General features: G+C 39.0%; 1 pseudogene; it reads left to right on the forward strand.

Moving 5' to 3' along the window:
* Window positions 1-4,300: 4,300 nt before the first annotated feature.
* On the forward strand, window positions 4,301-5,620 carry LOC101608520 (annotated as a pseudogene).
* Window positions 5,621-8,536: the final 2,916 nt, after the last annotated feature.

Consider the following 8,536-nt stretch of genomic DNA (forward strand, 5'->3'; position numbering starts at 1 on the left):
TGTGTACACATGTTTGTATGTATGTTTTGTCAGTGTGTGGAGAGAGAGAGAGAGAGAGAGAGAGAGAGAGAGAGAGAGAGAGAGGGAATGTGTGTATGTTCCCAGGCCTCTTGCTGAAAAACACCAGATGCTTGTGCCATTTTATGTGTAAACCCTAAGTGGGTGGCCTGAGAACTGAATCTGGGTCAGCTGGACTTGCATGCAAGAAGCTTTAATCTTTGAGCCGTCTTTCCAGCCTCTATTAGGTTTTACCTTTTGTGATAAGAAATAACTTAGATATTTAACATGTTCTAAATAATAATACTGTAATATAGTATTTAATAACCATACCATTTTAAAGCATAAAATATGGTTTGAATGAAGACTCAGATTTTTTTTTAAGATATTTCTTTTTTTAAAATTTTTATTTTTATTTATTTATTTGAGAGCGACAGACACAGAGAGAAAGACAGATAGAGGGAAAGAGAGAGAATGGGCGCGCCAGAGCTTCCAGCCTCTGCAAACAAACTCCAGACGTGTGCGCCCCCTTGTGCATCTGGCTAACGTGGGACCTGGGGAACCAAGCCTCGAACCGGAGTCTTTAGGCTTCACAGGCAAGCGCTTAACCGCTAAGCCATCTCTCCAGCCCAAGACTCAGATTTTCAACAAATCCAATATTGTTGTTATCCAAATTTAAATTAATATGTATATTTGCACTATAATATTGTCAATAGCAAGTGGCCACCCAATGTAAAAAGCTATACACTCATAGAGTCAATTTTAAAGCCACCACTATTGCCATGGTAGCAAACACATTGAGAAGGCAATATGTGGAAGTACAGTGAAGACAACTTCCTATAAGAATACAGAAGACAATTCCAGGATATTAATCCAATGTACTCAATTTATTATATTGAATACACACACACACACACACACACATGTGAAATCAATTTGCAAGTATTTGTTATGTTTCTTAGGTTTCTTGGCAATGGAATACAAAATTGAGAAATAAATTAAAAACTAAAGCAGAACTAAACCTGAAATAATTTATATCAACAAAACCATTTTATTCTTCATTATAAGCTACTGTTTCATGTAAGAATTCATATAATAAACCTTATCTTTTGATAAGTGTAAGAAACCCCTAAATAAGAATGCCATCAAGGATAGGAGATAGATGAATGGGCACTCTAGAAGAGGGTTGATGATTTTGTTTGACTTGATTTTCTGCTAAAGAAGATAGGGTGGAGGATGCAAAGTGTGGCTATATGCCCAAGCCAAACAGTAAGAGATAGGTCTAGTTAGGTCATAAAAATGAATGAAAGCAATTGATATAAACCAGGTACATATGAGGATATTAAATGCTGTGTGTAACATATCTAACTGTGGTGTGTTGTTATAAGTTGGTCTGTCTTTTCAATATCATGGCACTTAATAATTGCAGAACAGTGTGTGTACATGGTGTGCTAATGCTCTAAGTTAGAAATTTAGGGAATTTTATTTTATAATTTTTTTCTCCAAATATAAGCCTGAATGTCTTAATAAAATATTATTTTAAAAAGTGAACTCTGTAGTACTCTCTATGCCCATGGGAATAATTTACTTTATTAAAAATAATCACATAAAATATGTTCATTTTTTATTTTTCCATTTTTTTTGATGAGAGGGGAAATGTTGCTTTGCCTCCCTACTCAAAACATATACATATAATTCCAGAGTGAGTTGATTTCATGCACACTGATAGTACAAAGTTAATTGTGTAAATAGCTATACAAATTTTGCTTATAATTAACAAAACATTTATTTAATCACAGCTCTGCAATTTCCAAGACATGTTTGAACTCAAATGGCTAGTAGATTCAGTACCTAACAAAGGCTGATTCAGAATTCACAGAATTTTTTTATCTGTTCATTGTTCTCACAAGTTCTTACGCTTGAGTGTCCTTTTGTTGTATATGTGTAGCATATTTGATAAATGTATGTGTGTACATGTATGTATTCTGTTAGCATGCATGCAGAGACAAGAGGCATACATCAGGTGTCCTCCTATTATTTTATACCTCATTTCCTGAAACAGAGATATGCAGAGAACCTGGAGCTCCCCATTTTGGGGTTATACTGGCTAATCAGTGAGCCCCAGTCATCCTTCTATCTCAACTCCTATCAAACTAAGGTTACAGGGATGCATGGCCATGCCAAACATGCTATGCAAGTCCACATGCTTGCACAATTAGGGATTGTACCTGCTGAGACATCTCCCTAGCCCCCAGATTGTCTTTTATAAGGGTAGAATTCCTGTCATGTGAGTTCCATCTTTATCATTGACAATGTTGGGAGTGTATTCATTACATGACTTTTGGAAACAAGTAATCATACCATTGCAGTGTGTCCTGGCAGTCAACGCTCTGAATTATTTTTCTGTGGCTTAGTGACTAAATCCTGATATCTAAATTTAAATTTCTTCCGATTTGCTCAGTCACTTTTTGCTACTGACAAATGTTCTGCAATATTCCATTTGAAAGTAAAAACTCATTTTTGGCAGTATTCTCAAAACACTGCATCATATCTTCTGCTAAAATATATATATATATATATGGAGAGAGAGAGAGAGCCTACTGGCCATTGACAAGGTAAGTTGGTATGAATATTACACTCTTGATTTTTCTTGTTTTCTATGTGTGAGAAGTTGTAGATTTTAAAACCGGTTTCCTTCATATACCCCATTATTTGTAGCTATGACATAAATACAAAAAAAAAAAAAAAAACATGGCATGGAACAGCAAACTCAGGTGTCTGTAGTTTCTGGAAGCCTTCTCATGTGGTAATTCATTTGCCTCTTTCTGTAATAAAACTGTTGCTGGCAATAACTCCAATGAAGACACACTTTTGAGACTCTGTTGGATTAAAGAGTAGAAGCAGATAAAGTGCTTTCCAATTTATTGTAAAGGCTATAAACTACTTTTTGGCACAACTTTGGGGGAAAAGATTTCTCTTTCTTTTGCCCCCTTTCTCGTCAGTTTTGTTGGCTTCATAGAAAAGTGGTATTATTTTGACAGTTAGCAGGCAGAATTCAAAAGAAAACTATTTTTGTTGAGAATTTACAAATAACTCAAGATTAAATATATACTATGTAATCAAACTTGCAGAAATGAGAATGCATTTAAAGTAATTGGCTGGACAGCAGGCAAAATTCAGGGAAAGGAGTTGAATAATGTTAGCTTCTATGTCCACAGTAAACCTAATATTACATTTGCATAGCTTTAATGAAAACATTTATTCTATCCAATTCACAAAATGCTATGGAATAATTTTAAATTGGTATGTATGCATATCACAGCATTGAGTTTAGACAGGCAAGTTGCAAGGATATTGATTTAATGTAAACAAAAGTTGATTTAGATTAATTTTCTTGTTAACTCAAAACAAAGTCATTGGTCCTATTTCTTAAGTTGCTGAGGATCATTTAAGTCTTTTCTTTATGATAGATAACAATGACAGCTTGTGGAAGAAAAAAAATTCCCATCTGGAGTTCAAATGAGTATTTACAACACAATTTAATCAACTAGATGGTGACCCTCAGACTGCTGCCAGCCTGCCTGGCTGCACTAATCCAAGATACAGAGTTACAGAGTTATGGACATCTTTCCATGAGATGGGTTTAGTAAGTCTAGGGCAAAGCAGATGAATATGTATGTTTATAGGTTTCCAGGAAATTGTACTTCATCATAGGAAATGAAAACCATTGTATAATGTCCCCTCCTATCACCCTACTATGAGGAAAGATGTGCCATCCTTGCTCTTTGAGTGACATTATCTTAAATTAGTCCCAAGCCTACATTCATTTGGTGAGCTGCCACATTCAAGAAGGACCCTCGAGGATTTCCCCCGGCCAAGAGAGTGAGAGAGGAAGCCGCGGCGCGGAGACAGTCGGCGGATGCCGGAGGGACGCGGAGGTCGCCGCCTGCCGAGGAGAGCGAGCGTCGAGCCGGGTCGCGCGACCCCAGCGTCGGGGACGCCCGAGGCCGGTGCCCGGACAGCGCTGTGCCCGGGTGAGGGCCCTGCGGCGGCGATCGCGGCCCGCGCGGATGCGGGCGGCTCGGGGAGGATGCGGCTCGGCCCGGCAGCATCCTGAGCGGCCCCGCGGGCGGCGTCCGGCTGCGCAGCGCCGCTGGAGGCAGCGGTGCCAGCTGTGGCTAGATCTGCCTCCGTAGTATGCCAGTCGGGAGACCAGAACCCCTCTCTCACCAAGCAGACACCCCCTCTGGCTATCTTCCATGGGTGTTTTTTTTTTTTTTTTTTTTTTTTTTTTTTAGCTGATCGATGTGGAAAAATGCCGTGCGCATGTACCTGGGACAATTGGAGACGGTGGATTCGACCTTTAGTTGTGGTCCTCTACCTGTTGTGCGTAATGGTTGTGGTTCCTATAAGCGTGTGGGAAATATAAAAGTTGGAGGTTGAAATACACACACAAGCGTAGTTTATTGCAGGCATCTTTATGCTCTTGACGATTCCCATATCACTGTGGGTGATATTACAGCACTTAGTACATTACACACAGCCTGAGCTACAAAAACCAATAATAAGGATTCTGTGGATGGTTCCCATATACAGTTTGGATAGTTGGGTAGCTTTGAAATATCCCAAGATTGCAATATATGTGGACACCTGCCGAGAGTGTTATGAAGCATACGTCATTTACAACTTCATGATATTCCTTACCAATTACCTAACTAGCCGCTACCCGAATCTGATATTAATCCTTGAGGCCAAAGACCAGCAGAAGCATTACCCTCCTCTGTGCTGACTCCCCGCCTGGGCCATGGGAGAGTTCTTGCTATTTAGATGTAAACTGGGTGTATTACAATATATAGTAGTCAGACCATTTACCACCATAACTGCTCTCATTTGTGAGTTACTTGGTGTGTATGATGAAGGAAACTTTAGTTTCTCAAATGCTTGGACTTACTTGATCATAGTAAATAACTTGTCACAATTGTTCGCCATGTACTGCCTGCTGCTGTTCTACAAGGCGCTAAAGGAGGAGCTGAGTCCCATACAGCCGGTTGGCAAGTTTCTCTGTGTAAAGCTGGTAGTTTTTGTATCTTTTTGGCAAGCAGTAGTCATTGCATTGTTGGTAAAAGTCGGTGTTATTTCTGACAAACATACCTGGGAATGGCAAAGTTTGGAAGCTGTGGCCACAGGACTCCAAGATTTCATTATTTGTATTGAAATGTTCTTTGCCGCTGTGGCTCACCATTACACGTTTTCATACAAACCGTATGTGCAAGAGGCCGAAGAGGGTTCGTACTTTGATTCTTTCCTTGCTATATGGGACGTCTCAGATATCAGGGATGACATTTCTGAACAAGTAAGGCATATAGGAAGGACAGTGAGAGGGCGTCCTTGCAAGAAGTTTTTTCCTGAGGATCAAGACCAAAATGAGCATACAAGCTTGTTGTCATCATCGTCACAGGATGCGATTTCTGCTACATCTTCTATGTCACCTTCACCGATGGATCAGTACCAAGGGTTTGGACACACTGTCACCCAACAGACGACGATTCCTCCTCCACTTACTACTGCCTCTACCATGACTACAACTACACAACTACAACATAACCACAACTACAAATCATAGAGAATTTCAACTCAAAAATGGTGGGGGGGAACAAAACGGTATAACCAACATATATATATATATATATATATATATATATATATATATATATATATATATATATATATATATACACACACACACACAGGAGTTTTGTATGTCACAAATAATGTTTAAATTTCCTAGACTTGGGCTTGATTTCCTAACATTAGAACATCATATATCCAGAAACAGTAGAAAAAGACTCCAGCTGAATGCTTCTGGCATTACATTGCTTTTATGAAGAGGACAGATTTAAGAACCTCAGTGCTTCCTGCCACTATTGCATGAATGTAATGTTCTGGGCACAAAACAGAAATCGGAAACCAGTTAGATCAGCTTCATCACAATGTGCCATGCGGGCATACCTGATGACTCTCCACCAGGTATCTCTCAATAAATAAGAACATAACATTAAAAAAAAGAAGGACCTGGATACATATCCAGTAAGCAAATTCACTTTTATTTAAGGTATTTTATGCATCCAACACAGTGCCAAACCTTAGACACACAGAAATAATTTTTTAAAATATTTATTTTTATTTATTTATTACAGAGAGAGAGAGAGAGAGAGAGAGAGAGAGAGAGAGAGAGAGAATGGGTGTGCCAGGGCTTCCAGCCACTGCAAACAAACTCCAGACACATGCACCACCATGTGCATCTGGCTTATGTGGGACCTGGAGATTCGAACCTGGATTCTTAGGCTTTGCAGGCATGTGCCTTAACCACTAATCCATCTCTCCAGCCCAACACAGAAATGATTTTCTCTTTTACTTTGAAAAAACTTATTACACAGGGAGAGAGAGAGAGAGAGAGAAAGGGAAAGGGAAAGAGTGGATGCACCAGGGTCTCTAACCACTGCAAATGAACTCCAGATGCAGGCACCACCATGCACATCTGGCTTAAGTGGATGCTGGGGAAAAAAAACCTGGATGCTTAGGCTTCTGAAGCAAGCACATTAACTGCTATGCCATCTCTTCAGCCCCCTAGCAATGATTTTCAACATACTCTGACACATTTCAAAAAGATTTCTTTATGCCCTTTTCAAATGATGAGAAAATAATGTCTCAGAAAAGTTGAGTCTATATAGCCCATAATCAAGAATAAAACCTTTGGACTGGAGAGAAAGCTTAGCAATTAAGGAGATTGCTTCTGAAACCTAAGGACCTAGGTTCAACTCCACAGAATCCATATAAGCCAGATGCACATGGTGGTGCATGCAACTGGAGTTCATTTGCAGTAGCTAGAGGCCCTGGCACACCCATTCTTTCTCTCCCTTCCTCTCTCTCAGTTAAACAATACAAATAAGATAAGAAAGAATGAAATCTTTGTCTCCAAGACTTCTGCACTTAGCATCATGGATTCCCCTACCATGGAAGGAGAGAAGGTCCAACACAAGTGTGGGTGCTCCAGAGCTATTCAGGGCTGAAAAGGAACAAGAGAGTATTTCAAGTGTTCCTTTCACATTTCCAGGCTGTCAGGATTTGCTTTGTGATACAAGGCACAAGAGTTCAATAACCCACATGGTCATCTTTGATACTCTCCTTTGAGTGAAAAGATCCCACCCCTCATTTCAGGTGAGGGTCTCCTGAGTCATCAAAGAGACATAGAAATAACATGATGTGAGTGCATTCAAAGATAATGATATAAAAAAAACATTCAACTTCCTCCTCTTCTACTGGCACACTTACTACTGTCTAAGATTTTTTACTATCCCAAAACTAAGTAACACAGGAAAGGTTACCTGTAGGGATTCTGGGTGAAAATTTCAGTGGAGACCATTTTTCCAGCTATCTCATCAAGGTACAAATGTATATGTGCATATATATATATATATATATATATATATATACTACTTTTGAAGAGAGTTTTTTTTTTTGTGTAGTTCACTGTCTTCCTGGATCAGACCATGATTTCATAGTGTAAAAAATTCTACTGTGTCCTGTTGGAGTCTTCGTTGCAACCTCCCACAAGAGTAAAATTAAAATGATATTTGTTGAGGTGGAGAGTTGAAAAATAGGCATTATATAGATTTGGCTTTATATCTCTGTTTCTTTTTTCCCATGTTCCAGTCAAAACACGACAAGGCTAAAAAGGAACTGACATCCCAGATATTAATTTGTGCTTTACTCACTAAGACCTTCCAAAGGAAAGGTTTCACTAATTACCACACATGCTACTGCTCTGCTCTTTTATGGCCCAAATGGTCACTGCTTCTAAACCAGAATTTCAGGAGTTCACATCCTGGTCACAAATAGGTATTCATAACTATAGACCCTGCCTTCATTCTGGCTTTTCACAGTTTCTCTTTCTGCTTAGAAGCTCCATTATTACTTTTAGTATAGGAGTAACCATTAGACAAGTATTCTTCCTGTTCATTAGGCCCATGACATCCATGTCATCCTGGCCTTTATGGAATCCAGATAGTCTAGCTATTGGGGTCTTCTACTGCCACTTTTCTCACTATTTATTTAAGGAAACTCACAAATTCTCACTCCCTTTGTTCTAAAAGTCTTTCATGTTTTTTGCTAGCAGTACAGTCCAGGGAGGTATTTCTCTGGCTCCCATGGATCTTTCTTTTATACCTCATTCTACCTGAGAAGGAGTAACCTAATGTTGACACCCATCTTCCAGTTGCAAAGCTACCTCCTGCCTTAAAGATCAGAGAAAGCTTGTCTATCCAAGTGCTGTTAAAACAGAAGCAAAGGATTCATATTGAAATGAAAGCTCTCACCATATATATGAGCTATGTGACATAACTGGATTATTCAAATTCCCTTTTATATCCACCTCTGTGTTTTCTTATAGTGGTCAATAAAATAGCTTATGTAAAACTATAAAAATAACTTGGCATGTGATGAAGGAATAATGGCTGTTAGAATCTTTCAATTATAATTT

The sequence above is a fragment of the Jaculus jaculus genome, chromosome 9 (assembly GCF_020740685.1).
Source record: "Jaculus jaculus isolate mJacJac1 chromosome 9, mJacJac1.mat.Y.cur, whole genome shotgun sequence".
In the NCBI taxonomy this organism is placed as follows: domain Eukaryota; kingdom Metazoa; phylum Chordata; class Mammalia; order Rodentia; family Dipodidae; genus Jaculus; species Jaculus jaculus.